The following is a 14,541-nucleotide window of genomic DNA, read 5'->3' as shown; positions in this document are numbered from 1 at the left end:
AGTTAGTTTATCCTATAAATGTAGCCTTGGGTACTGCAAACTAGAATCTATATGGTATAGGGTGTGACACCCTCTAGTATAGAGGTCAGGGGTCAATCAGTTTGACTCTTCCAACCCACTGATATTGTATTTTAGGAGATTTGCATGGGATAGGTTTTGTGTGGATTTAATAATAAATATGTACGCTTGTTGGGCAGTTAGTTTATCCCTTAAATGTAGCCCTGGGTACTACAAACTAGAATCTATATTGTATAGGGTGTGATACCCTCTAGTATAGAGGTCAGGGGTCAACCAGTTTGACTCTTCCAACCCACTGATATTGTATTTTAGGAGATTTGCATGGGATAGGTTTTGTGTGGATTTAAACAAAAATGTACGCTTGTTGGGCAGCTAGTTTATCCCTTAAATGTAGCCCTGGGTACTACAAACTAGAATCTATATGGCATAGGGTTTGATCCCTCTAGTATAGAGGTCAGGGGTCAATCAGTTTGCATCTGCCAGTCTGATAGTGTATGTTAAGAGATTGGCATGGGATAGGTTTTGTGTGGATTTAAAAATAAATATGTACGCTTGTTGGGCAGTTAGTTTATCCCTTAAATGTAGCCCTGGGTACTACAAACTAGAATCTATATGGTATAGGGTGTGACACCCTCTAGTATAGAGGCCAGGGGCCATATACACTTGATATATAGCGATCGTCAATCCAGTCACTAACTCGCACGTGCGCTTAAACGTGTGTGTACGAGTGACCTGTTCTGAACGAGTAACTGTGTAGATCGGGGTACATAGCCGCTCAAATAACCATATTAGTTATTAGCTGACTGAATAAAAATATCAGTAAAAAATATTATGAATATCCACAATAGAATGATATACATTTTTTTTACAAAATATATGATCATAACTTGTCATTGAATTGAAACAGGTGTCCTGTTTTAGAAGAACACTTTCCAGGTGTAGCGCTAAAATACACAACTGAGAAACGAATACCTAGATGTTGTGAACGGTAAAACATTAAATATATATATAAAAACAACTTCACTGGTAAACATTTTATCTTTATATTACACACAATTTGGTTCGTATTTATTTATAAAGTTTCCATTTTTTTAATTTCCGAATGCAATACAGCATATAGGTTAAATGTATACATAATACACAATTATGGAACCCCATACTAACGTCCAGATTCGATGTTAAGGGAATGCGCCTGCATGCGATACTGACTCGACAGTTTTTTGGTAATAGAAGTTAAAGGCTTTACCGGAGACGTATACTACATGTATTATACGTCTCTGGCTTTACTTAATAGAATTAAATATCAAAAGTATCGACAAGATGTCTATATAAGTAACATTTAGAAGATGTTTCCACGCAATTCTTGAAGAAATATGTCATGCAGACGTTATAAGTATACATTTATAACCAAAAATGAAATTTCAAAGTCAATTGGCATTGTCTTTGAAGATGATACAGTATTGAACTCTAGCAATATATCGTAGCACTTTCATGTTTCTTCATTTTCCGAGGTATATATAATCCGATATATGTCAAATTCAGTTTGTACAGTCAGATTTATTGTAAGTGACGAAAGATGAGGAGCGGTTACCTGAACGGACAACAAAAAACACCACCTGCATGCCTCTAACCTCTAACCACTAACACACAGTCCGTCGGATGGGACTATAAATGGTGGCCCGTGTGAGAACTGTTCAACCTTTAACTTGTACGGAAAAGATCCCTGTGAGTTTTTTCGGAAAAGAATAGGCGTGATAACACAGAGGACAGGGCTAGATTTTCGTTTGGCCGTTAGAACTAGACTCTCTTTATTAGACATACCAAACTAAATTTTAAAGAATATTTAAGAGCTGGTGTGACTCGCGGCGACTCAGTACATCACTTCCTGTCCAGACTTGGTGGTGTGTATAGGGTTGGGCCTAGGAGCCGTCTTATAACAATTAAATTTATATATTAATACATATAGGATAGACGGCTCCTTATCTCCTCTGTCTCCCTCTTCTATCCCTTCACTCCATACTTTATCCCTTATACTCATTTTCCTGTCTTTTCTTCGTCTGCTGGATAACCGAACTACTCGGTAGTGAAGCGGACGTAAAATCCATCAATCAATAATTTGTCACTTATCGTACCGCCAACTTATTTCAAGGCCCCTCTTCATTGTTTCTTAAAACATCGTTTGTACAATTCTATCTATCAAATAGATCACAAATATCCGTGATCCGTACGTCTCTGGTGTAAAGTCATTATACATTAGAGGCGCATATACAAAATATATCTTAGGTCCAGTGTTTTTTTTTCTGTTAATTTCTAATCACCATACAATATCAGAGAAAGAGTAAAGAAAAAAAATCGTCCTTTACTTCTGTAAAATGTTAAAATATCAGTGCTCTGTGGAAATATAAACTTAAATGAAGAGGAGAATGTGGATTTACTCCTGCGTATGATCAGAGACATATACGTCACTGGTCTGGGGGTAGGGTGCCCAATTCCGGCATAGCGTTCGGAATATTACTGTGCACCCTAGGCCTGGCCTAGGCCTATATCTATAGCCTGACGTCATAGCGCGCGCTATCCAAGATGGCGGCGCCTGGTAGTAAATTGACAGATGGCAGTTTTATATACTTATTTTGGTTATAAGACTGCTTTTAAAAGGTATGGACATACTATAAAGGTATAGATAAGTAGAATACTACACACTATATATAACCTAGCATGATTTTTTTTATCTGACAATGGTTATTTTAGTAATAAGAACATATTGAAATATAGTTGAGTCTAGCGAAATGCGTGAGATGGACAACACGTGCTTACCAGCCTGTTACAAATACTCTCTCGATACAAAAATATTGGTCTCCGTACCGATGTATGTGTATTTAATTGTTAAATAGAATAGAGGGTTTGCATAAAGCCTATAATATGACTCTGGCATGGCCTGGAGAGAGCGAAGCTCGTACATTTGTTTCGATAGTATAGTATATTTTTTGAATCATAACATTACCCATTGCAATTGTAATACATACAAAATTTACATGTAATTGTTTTTTTTTTATATAATATACTTGAATCTGTTGCTGGGCTGAAAACAGGCATTGCCTGAAACGAGAGAAGCGTTTAAATGCTGTTTTTTTTTTCAATCTTATTTTCTAAATAACATTATTTAAAATAATATCTATTTATTCGTTTTATAGCGATAAAGTAATTAATGTAAAATTAATAATAAGTAAAAAAAACATTCGAATGAATTATACAGTTCAAGAGAAAACACAAATGCATTTGTTACTGTTGCATTTAATTGCCCCGTCTATGGCCTCAGCGAAATGTTGCGGAAAGAGTGAGGCCAGTAGAGGGACTTCATATTTGAAGATGTATTGTTTATTAAATATAACTGTTATTATCTGTTATTATAAAAGTAAAGTATATTGGTGATTAAATTCCAATTTTATTTTCCGACATGATATACTTTGCCTGATCCCTCTAAATCGTGTAAAAAGAGAATCACAATAGCCCAAACATATCCGGATTTCCGTCTGGTTTGGTAGTTACGATGTACTTCCGATTTGGGTGGAGAGAAGAAAAGACTGAAAATTTGAAAGAAGCTTCAGTTTCTATAATTTTTAGCTCACCTGGTCCGAAGGACCATGGTGAGCCTATGCCATACCACAGCGTAAGTCGTCCGTCAGTCAAATTTTCCTTTAAAACGCTACTTGTCCTGAACGGCCAAGCTGATCCTTAGGCCAAGTGGACTCAATTTTGTATAAACGGTGGGTGTTGCCCCCCTGGGGGAAGAGAGGCGGAGCCCAACAGGGGAAATAGAGGTAAAACCTTTAAAATCCTTCTTCTACCATAGTGATTAAGGGATTTTATCCTAATTTAGTCTGGGGCATCCTTGGGCCAAGGGGACTTAATTTGTATAAATGGTGGGTCTGGTCCCCCAGGGGGCTGAGGGGCGGGTCCCAATAGGGGGAATATAGCAAATTCTTTAAAATCCTTCTTCTGTAGGAATGAAAGGATGTGGTCCATATTTGGTCAGAACCATCTTTGGGGGAAGGGGAACAATTTTGTATAAATGGTGGGTCTGGGCCCCCTTGGGGCTGAGGGGCGGGGCCCAATAGGGGAAACATAGCAAATTCTTTAAAATCCTTCTTCTGCTGTAGGATTGAAAGGAATTTTTCCATATTTGGTCCGAAGCAGCCTTGGATGAAGTGGAACCAATTTTGTAGGGAAAACAAGGGGAAACATAGCAAATTCTTCAAATACCTTCTTCTGTACGAATGACAGAATTTTGTCCAAATTTGGTATGAAGCATCCTTGGGTGAAGGGGAACCAATTTTGTATAAACAGTCTGTCCAACCCCCCTGGAGGCAGAGAGGCGGGGCTCAATAGGGGAAATAGAGGTAAAACCTTTAAAATCCTTCTTCTACCATAGGGATTAAGGGATTTTATCCTAATTTAGTCTGGAGCATCCTTGGGCCAAAGGGAATCAATTTTGTATAAGCAGTGGGTGTGGTCTCCCAGGGGGCAGAAGGGCGGGGCCCAATAGGAGAAATAGAGGTAAAACCTTTAAAATCCCTCTTCAACCATCGAGATTAAGGGATTTTATCCTTAGTCTGGAGCATCCTTGGGCCAAGGGGTCTCAGTTTTGTTTAATTGGTGGGTATGACCCCCCTAGGGGCATAGGGGTGGGGCTCTGTTTGAAGGTTGTTCTCGCTATATCTCAAGTACTGGATGGATCTTTCTGAAATTTTATATGTACTTACAGCACCTACAATGGAGTGCTATACCTTTACTTCATACCAATTATTCGTGACGAAGGATTTTGGAAGCATAGTATTTTGACGTTACCATGACTTCAATTGTTCGTACATGTTACCGGAAAAGAGCTTCGCTTCTTTCGCCTTTGGCGCAAGAAGAGCTGCGCTCTTATAATAAAAAAACCCCGAAAAATTGTCTGCCTAGATGTTAATTTCCCGTCGGTGAAGTTTTCAATGACCTCGGCTTCCATTCTCTGACCCTACGTCCGGAGTCGGGAGGGAAAATTTATCTTCCGGCCGGAAAGTGAGACATCTCGCATCTACCAATGGGTCTGATGGTGCTGGAACCTCCTTTGTACCGTTGTCCACCTCATCATCAACGTCATCTTCTTCCCCTGAGGATGGAGTATCTCTGTCCTCTAGTTTATCTCCTAAACTGATGTGCTTACCAATACTTCAGTATGGTGAATCACTGGCTATCGTAACATCAATGGGGGTGGCGAGACAGACACCTCCGCCTCTGCCTGGCAGTCGTAACATCGATGGGGGCGGCGAGACAGACACCTCCACCTCTGCCAGGCAATCGTTACATCAATGGGGGCGGCTAGACAGACACCTCCTCCTCTGCCTGGCAATCGTAACATCAATGGGGGCGGGGAGACAGACACCTCCACCTCTGCCCGGCAATCGTAACATCAATGGGGGTGGCGAGACAGACACCTCCACCTCTGCCAGGCAATCGTAACATCAATGGGGGCGGGGAGACAGACACCTCCACCTCTGCCAGGCAATCGTAACATCAATGGGGGCGGGGAGACAGACACCTCCACCTCTGCCAGGCAATCGTTACATCAATGGGGGCGGCGAGACAGACACCTCCCCCTCTGCCTGGCAATCATAACATCAATGGGAGTGGCGAGCCAGACACCTCCACCTCTGCCTGGCCATCGTAACATCAATGGGGGGGGGGGGGAGACAAACACCTCCACCTCTGCCTGGCAAACGTAACATCAATGGGGGCGGCGAGTCAGACACCTCCACCTCTGCCAGGCAATCGTAACATCAATGGGGGCGGTGAGACACACACCTCCACCTCTGCCTGGCAAACGTAACATCAATGGGGGCGGCGAGTCAGACACCTCCACCTCTGCCAGGCAATCGTTACATCAATGGGGGCGGCGAGACAGGCACCTCCACCTCTGCCTGGCAATAGAAACATCAATGGGGGGGGCGAGACAGACACCTCCACCTCTGCCAGGCAATCGTTACATCAATGGGGGCGGCGAGACAGACTCCTCCACCTCTTTCTGGCAGTCGTAACATCAATGGGGGTGGCGAGACAAACACCTCCACCTCTGCCTGGCAAACGTAACATCAATGGGGGCGGCGAGTCAGACACCTCCACCTCTGCCAGGCAATCGTAACATCAATGGGGGCGGGGAGACAGACACCTCCACCTCTGCCAGGCAATCGTAACATCAATGGGGGCGGGGAGACAGACACCTCCACCTCTGCCTGGCCATCGTAACATCAATGGGGGGGGGGGGAGACAAACACCTCCACCTCTGCCTGGCAAACGTAACATCAATGGGGGCGGCGAGTCAGACACCTCCACCTCTGCCAGGCAATCGTAACATCAATGGGGGCGGTGAGACACACACCTCCACCTCTGCCTGGCAAACGTAACATCAATGGGGGCGGCGATATAGGCACCTCCACATCTGCCTGGCAATCGTAACATCAATGGGGGCGGGGAGACAGACACCTCCACCTCTGCCCGGCAATCGTAACATCAATGGGGGCGGGGCGAAAGACACCTCCACCTCTGCCTGGCAGTCGTAGCATCAATGGGGGCGGCGAGACAGACTCCTCCGCCTCGGCCTGGCAATCGTAACACCAATGGGGGTGGCGAGACAGACACTTCCACCTCTGCCTGGCAATCGTACCATCAATGGGGGTGGCGAGACAGACACTTCCACCTCTGCCTGGCAATCGTACCATCAATGGGGGTGGCGAGACAGACCCCTCCACCTCTGCCTGGCAATCATAACATCAATGGGAGTGGCGAGCCAGACACCTCCACCTCTGCCTGGCAAACGTAACATCAATGGGGGCGGCGATATAGGCACCTCCACATCTGCCTGGCAATCGTAACATCAATGGGGGGGGGGCGAGACAAACACCTCCACCTCTGCCTCAGGGACATCTTTAACAGGCACACTAGCTATATAGGGGTGATTCTTCCCTCATCCTCAGCCAGGACATTGATGATATCGCCTGACTGGCTTCTCTTTAGGCTCAGAATGCTCAGTCCTTATTTTGTTGTGGCGGGATGGGGACACCCTGGGCTTGGTAGTCACCTTCCTGTTGTGGATCGCCACAAAATGACAAAACAAATCGTTGCGCCGGAAATACTTCCGATTACACCGTCTACAATTATAGCTCTGCCTGTAGACATCATGGGTCCTCCAGTGATGGTTCAAGTTCCCCCGGGAACTGAATTGTCTGTCAGACATCGCAGAGGTACATCTGTAAAGTAAGATTTGGCGTCTTGATTTACGTCCTGTCTCTGAACTTTCTATAGGTGTAACAAGACTTCTCCAGTAGCGCAGTGGTGGACTATTGTACGTTTTAAGTTTGTCGAGGCGTCATTAGGGCTTTTCACCAACTGGTGAAAAGACCTATTGTTTTTGTTATGTTTCTTATTCTTATTCTTATTATTCTTCTTCCGTACTTTGTGAATTCTGTTTCTTTTGATTGGTAAAAGATAGGTTTATAGTCTTTTAGGTATGTTGTAGGAAAAGGTCTGAAGCTGATCAAGCAACATTTGCAAGTAGGTCAAAAATTAAATATGGCCGCCATGACGTCATAGGTCAAAATCGTAAAATGGCCATAATTAAAAAACGTTTTAATCTACAGAATTGATGCAATTATATTATAGGTAGATAACCGTCAGGGCTAAATTTTTGGTCAGTCCGTAAGTTTGAAAAAAGGTCGAATAAAAAAGCTCGCTGTTGGGTCAAAGCTCCCCATTTTTTTAAAACCATTATTATTTTTTTTTTTTTTTTAATGCTTCTATAGATCAGTGTAGAATGCCATTCCGATGAATTTAATGTCTTTAGCTTTTCTGGAACATTTACCGTTAACGTTGTACGCCATTTTGAATATTTCCTTTGATCTTTTAAAAAATTCGCAATATTTTAAAACTTGTTTTACTCCAATATCAATGCCAAATATTTTGTTTATTTGTTATGAAAAAGGTTTCCCCAGATGTTCTCTAACATTTAAAAACAAAATCAACTTCTTTGAAAAATCAAAATGGCCGCCATGACGTCATACTTTAAAAATCTTAAATTGGCTATAACTAAAACACAGTTGAATTTACAGCCTTTAAGTACTGACATCATTTGTAGATAAAGTTCAGGGCTAACTTTTTTCCATCGTATATTATTACTTAAAAGGTCAAATGAAAAAGTTTGCTGCTGGGTCAAAGGTCACAATTTTTACAAAATATTCATTTTTCATTTTTTTAAAGAATTCTTCAATACATCGATGAAGAATGTCATTCCGATGAATATGATGTCTTTAGTTTTTTTGTAACATTTACCGTTAACATTGTACGCCATTTTGAATATTTCCTTTGATCTTTTAAAATGCTGACAATATGTTAAAACTTCAACGATCTTCTTCTCCAATTCTGCCATTGCAATATTAACCACAATTAATAAATGTATTCCTCTAGGGGCCCTTACCAACTTATGTTACTTTTTGGAGCCATTTATATTCCAAGATGGCCGCCACGAACTCTGATTGGGTAACAGCCTATACCAATATATTTCGTTAACAATATCAAACACGAGGTTGATCTTTGGATATCATTTAGAGATAGTCAAGGGCAAACTTTTTCTCTCATACTGTTTTAACAAAAAATGTCAACTTCCGGTTTTCGGCAGGGGTCAAAGGTAAAAGGCACTATATTGGGTACCAACCTTAAAAAATCTTCTTAAGTTCCACATGGTCTAGAGTCTTGATATTTAATCATAAAGATTCTGAGATGTCGGGGTATCAGGTTTAAAAAAATGGTTGACATTGATCAATTATCAAGGTCACAATCAAGGTCACCAACTTCATATGTGCTATTTCAAGAAAATGACTTCAACAAACTTCTTCTAAAGTTCTACAAGGCCTAGAGTCCTACTATTTGATACATTAACATGGTCAGATGATTGACTATCAAGTTTGAAAAAATGATTGACCTTGAATGACTTTCAAGGTCACAGAGGTCATATGTGTAAAAATATTGAAACCACTTTTTCTGAATAACCAATAACTCCGGGGTAACGATGTTTGGCAAAGAAGCATGCTTGAATGAAGGGCTTTAAAGTGTGTGCAAATGAACGACCTTGACCTACCCCAAATATAATTTCAAAGGCGAAAGTCAAAAACCGTTTTCATTTTTGTGCGATTGTCAAGTGCTTTCAGTACTCTCAGTACTTTGATTTGTATCAAGACATCTAATACACGCTGGTAATACTACATCGATTACTACGCACTCTCAATCTTAAAAGTGTGGACAGTTTACATCTCGACTGCAGTGGGTAAACATCAGCCTTTCACTGGCATGGCAAACCCGACCGATAGACAAAAAGCTAGTCTAAATTCATCATCCTGATGTACATAGTGGACGGACTATATGACTCTTACGGACTACCTTCGTATACAACTAAGCCCATTGGCTGCCTATATTTATCCGTTCTTTCTATGACGTCATTTCGCACTCGGTGAATCCCCCACTACTTAGCCAGCTACTGTAGACTTGCACAGGTTATTATTAGAAGGCCTAATCAGTACTTGCAGTGAAAAGCCTGTCAAATTGTTAGCCAACAATTTCTAGTTTTCTTTGTTTTCTTTATTTTGTAAGAGGACCTTTTCTTCACAATCTGATAAGCCTTTGTCGGACCCTCCCAAACTAGTTGTAGCTTCTGTATCAGTCCTTAATTTCTTCCTTTTTGGGTTGAAAAACCATACCAGTTCTCCCACTTCATACGGTCTTCCATATATCCTATCATAATACTCCTTTTGCAGCTTAACCCTTTCACCCCTATGTAACTTCAGTTGACTTTACCATGCATCAATATGGATGATTCCATTATGGTCTACAGTTGTGAAAATTAAAAGGTTCAATTAGAATATAAGTATGCTGCCTTAACAAGTAAATTACAAAGTTTGGATCCTTTCAAAATTTTATGGGAAGAACACTAAAGGACTATTGAAATAAGGAATGTTTATTTTTTTTTTGCAAGTTAAAACAAGGATTTAGGACTTAACCTCTCTAAAGGAAAGAAAATATATATCTATGTAATTGTCACTGTTTGAATCCAATATTGCAAAATTAAAATATCAAAACTTGTTCACATTTTGAATTTTGCTCAGGAGCTGTTGCGGATGTTTGGCATTCCCTACATCGTCAGTCCGATTGGAGGCTGAGGCTCAGTGTGCGTTTATGGACCTCACCAATCAAACAGAAGGATCCGTCACCAATGACAGCGATATCTGGTTATTTGGCGGGACCTGTGTCTACAATTTTTCCAGAGAACCAATATAGATATCAATTAGGTAAAGTCTGTTAAGATGTTTAGCTGACATTGCTCAAAAGGCCTTGTAATCTTATGCTATGACAGCCGTCAACTTCCCAATTAAAACACTTCTAGCCTAGAATGGCTGATTTGATTTTAACAGTTTGGTCTTTCTTAAATTTTTCCTGTCTTATTCCTCCTTGTGTTATAACAAATCTCTTAAAATTTGAATGCAACTTTCCTTGAAAAGATTCCCCTAGCCCCAATTTGAAATTTAAAATAAATAACACCAATTGACATGCTGTAGATTAATTATATTGAGCATGTTTTTACTGTGCTCTGAAGACGGCCTCCCTTTGGCTGAAACATGTCAGCACGTAGGATGTAAATATAACATTACATTTTGAACCGGATTCAGTGGTGTTGTTGCTCATCATTTCTACTTTCATTTGCTTTGCATGTTTTTGTTTGTATTCGCTTTCAACATACCTAACAGAAACTGTAACTTTTATGTGAAGTAAAACATTCATGTTCATGAAACACAAACTATTGTAATTATTAAGGTAAGGTGGCTAAATTAAGTGTGTTCATCATAAATTATCTACAATATATTTAACTCGTTCACCCCTGAAATTTAATGATGAACTATTCTAACCTTTGAATTAGAAGAGTTCAAATGTATCTTTAGGGATGAATGAGTTATTGGTTATTATTGAAAGAAATAAAGAAAATTTATTAAACAGACTGATGCATGTAGAATTTTCTCAATCCAGTTACATATAAATAGCATCTCCAGAATTATGCATCATAGACTTATTCTTATCCAAAGTGTGTTTGTTTTAGGTTTGTGCCAAGAGAAAATGATCAACATCGGCCTGCTGCGTGGCAGTGACTACACCTTGGGGGTACAGAGGGTCGGTTCTGTGTCTGTTCTGGAGATCATGGCCGTTTCCAGGGGAAGGAATCCAGGCACTTGTTGACAAGTAAAGCAAATATTACTTTACATTTGAATAGTATTCAAAAATTGGTTTTACTGGAATCTGTTGCCTTCAATCATGAGAAAATAATTGTGCATGGTAGTGGTCACAAAATAGGCTCCTTGATTTCATATATTATGTAAATATTGTATTACAACATGAGAATTGCTTGTGATAGACATCCCCAGTGATTATGGTCATAAGGTTCCTCGACACATGGTGATGTGGCCTGGTGTTGTTTCAGGTCCTGGTGGGACAGAATAAGACATCAAGATCAGGAATAAACTCAGGAAGCTGGATATTAACAAAGGTGACTATTTCTTTACAGGTACTTCTCATCACTCCTATTGTACAGACAGACAAATTTTTAAATATGCTTCATTTTTCTGAATTTATTCCCACAGATAAATTACAAATACACGAGCAGAAAAAACTAGTAAAATGTTTTTTTTTTTTTTTAAGGATTTTATTAAGTGTAAAGCATAGCAGATTATACATTTTCAAAAGAATTTCTAGTTTTTCTGATGATATTTTCCAGTTTAAGCTCAAAGACTGTTCTCAAAATATCTCAAAATATCTCAAACCCTGATTGAGGGTTATAGTTATTGCTCCCATTTATATTTTGCAAAATATTTTGGTAGGAGTGTCTCTGAAACTATTTAATGATGTCTTGTAAATAATGTATAGCTGATCTACCATATCCAAGACACCTGTGATTTTGTATAGTGACAGGTTTGTTATCACTATGTTGATAGGATTTCCCAGCACAGCAGTTGTGGATGCTTACTTCAACCCACAAGTAGACCAGTCAGAGGAATTAAGCCGTCTCCTGGTCGCGACCTGACCTTGACCCAACCCACAAGTAGACCAGTCAGAGGAAGCCTTCTCCTGGTCGCGACCTGACCTTGACCCAACCCACAAGTTGACCAGTCAGAGGAAGCCTTCTCCTGGTCGCGACCTTACCTTGACCCAACCCACAAGTTGACCTGTCGGAGGAAGCCTTCTCCTGGTCGCGACCTGACCTTGACCTTCTCAGAGAGTATCCTTTGCGTGGCTGGGGTGACATGTATAAGTCATGTAGACCTTTATAGATTTTTCGTTTCTCGATGACATGTTTGAAATGTTGGGATGAGTATTTTTCCTACCTTTAAACCGGCGCTTCACACTGTTGTAAAATGTAAAATATATGGCCCACTCAATGTAATAACTGGTATTTATCAGAAGAAACAATGAATATACTAGTTTTCACTTTTGATAAAATACTAGTTTTCACAATACTAGTTTTCACTTTTAATAAACCAAAATGTAGCCATATTTTTCCTGACCTGGATCTAGTTATGCCAGAGAGAAATTTGGCTGGAGGAAAGAAAAGGTGGATGAGAATCTCCGTCCGGTGATGAAGAAGATGAACGAGAAACAGGTCAGTATACAAAACACTATACAATCCATTTAATGAGAGGCTCCCTGAGGATTTGTGGCTGATTAGCATATTTATCTTAGCAGTGTTTTTTCCAAAGGACCATAGTGAGCTTATGCTGTGGCGCAGCGTCCGTCGTCTACTTTTTCTTTAAAACCTATCTCCTCCTAAACACCAGATAGGATTACAACCGAATTTAGTCTGAAGCATCACTAATGGAGGACAATCATTTCTTAAATAAATGAGGGTTAGTTCGACCCCTGAGGCCAAGGGGGGCGGAGCCCTGAAGGGGAACTTAGCTAAATTTGCTTTAAAACGCATCTCTTCCTAAACCCCAGAGACGATTTTAACCAAATTTAGTCTGAAGCCTCAGTAGGAAAGGGCAATAATTTCCTAAACAAATGAGATTGGTTCGACCCCTGAGGCCAAGGGGGCGGGGTCGGGTCCTGAAGGGGAACTTCGCTAAATTTGCTTTAAAACGCATCTCCTGCTTAAAGCCAGAGAGGATTTCAACCAAATTAGTCTGAAGCATCACTAGGGGAGGGCAATAATTTTTTAAATAAATGAGATTGGTTCGACCCCTAAGGCCAAGGGGGGCGGAGCCCTGAAGGGGAACTTAGCTAAATTTGCTTTAAAACGCATCTTCTCCTAAACCCCAGGGACAATTTTAACCAAATTTGCTCTGAAACTTCATTGGGGGAGGGCAATAATTGCCTAAATAAATGAGGTTGCTTCGACCCTTGAGGCCAAGGGGGCGGGGTCGGGTCCTGAAGGGGAACTTAGCTAAATTTGCTTTAAAACGCATCTCCTCCTAAACCCCAGGGACAATTTTAACCAAATTTGCTCTGAAACTTCATTGGGGGAGGGCAATAATTTCCTAAATAAATGAGGTTGCTTCGACCCTTGAGGCCAAGGGGGCGGGGTCGGGTCCTGAAGGGGAACTTAGCTAAATTTGCTTTAAAACGCATCTTCTCCTAAACACCAGAGAGGATTTCAACCAAATTTTGTCTGAAGCATCACTAGGGGAGGGTAATCATTTCTTAAATAAATGGGGTTAGTTTGACCCTTGAGGCCAAGGGGGCGGAGTTGGGTCCTGAAGGGGAACTTAGCTAAATTTTTGCTTTAGAACGCGTCTCATCCTAAAAACCAGAGACAATATTAACCAAATTTTCTCTGAAACTTCATGATGGGAAGGCAATCATTTCCTAAATGAGTCTGGTTTGACCCCTGGGACTAGGAAGGCCGGGCACCAAAGAGTGGATTGTACAAAATTTGGTCAAAAATATTATTGAGGAAGAACAAACATTTCTTAATTGAATGAGGTTGATTCGACCCCTGCGGTCTTAAGAAATGGTACAGCTAGATTATCATATTCTATGGTGTAGTTTTCATAAATTGTAAAAAATTGGGTTATAGGTTTATAAAAGCTTATACCGTAAATTTGCGGGTATAGAGCGCAGGTACGTTTTTGGGGGAATATTCGACGAAAGAAAAAAATAGAATTTGTTTTTATATTTAAATATTATAAAACATGATTATTGAATATGATGTAAACATAACAAAATATCAAGATATCTAGATGGCATAACTTAAAACTAAACATTGTTCTGTTGCTGAAAGAATACCATGCTTTCATTTTTTAAACCGGTTGTGTATTTTGCAGATTTCAAGGTAAAACGAAAAATGGTGCTTGTACTAAATCCATTAAATCTATAGTCTGTACTGAAGTAGCTAATCATGTACTAAATCCATTACATCTATAGTCTGTACTGAAGTAGCTAATCATGTACTAAATCCAT

General features: G+C 40.4%; 1 long non-coding RNA gene across 1 annotated transcript in view; it reads left to right on the top strand.

The window, feature by feature from the left end:
* Positions 1-2,594: 2,594 nt before the first annotated feature.
* The window catches only part of LOC110458995, a 25,734-nt gene continuing 13,787 nt past the window's right edge, over positions 2,595-14,541 (top strand). The window contains exons 1-6 of the long non-coding RNA XR_002463841.1: positions 2,595-2,673; positions 10,206-10,388; positions 11,192-11,331; positions 11,570-11,635; positions 12,081-12,364; positions 12,661-12,745. This is a non-coding gene — a long non-coding RNA (uncharacterized LOC110458995). The remainder of the gene's footprint in view (positions 2,674-10,205; positions 10,389-11,191; positions 11,332-11,569; positions 11,636-12,080; positions 12,365-12,660; positions 12,746-14,541) is intronic.

This window comes from Mizuhopecten yessoensis, unplaced genomic scaffold, assembly GCF_002113885.1.
Source record: "Mizuhopecten yessoensis strain PY_sf001 unplaced genomic scaffold, ASM211388v2 scaffold9895, whole genome shotgun sequence".
Lineage (NCBI taxonomy): Eukaryota > Metazoa > Mollusca > Bivalvia > Pectinida > Pectinidae > Mizuhopecten > Mizuhopecten yessoensis.
Note: the sequence above shows the minus strand (reverse complement) of the source record. Positions and strands in the feature narration are given on the sequence as shown.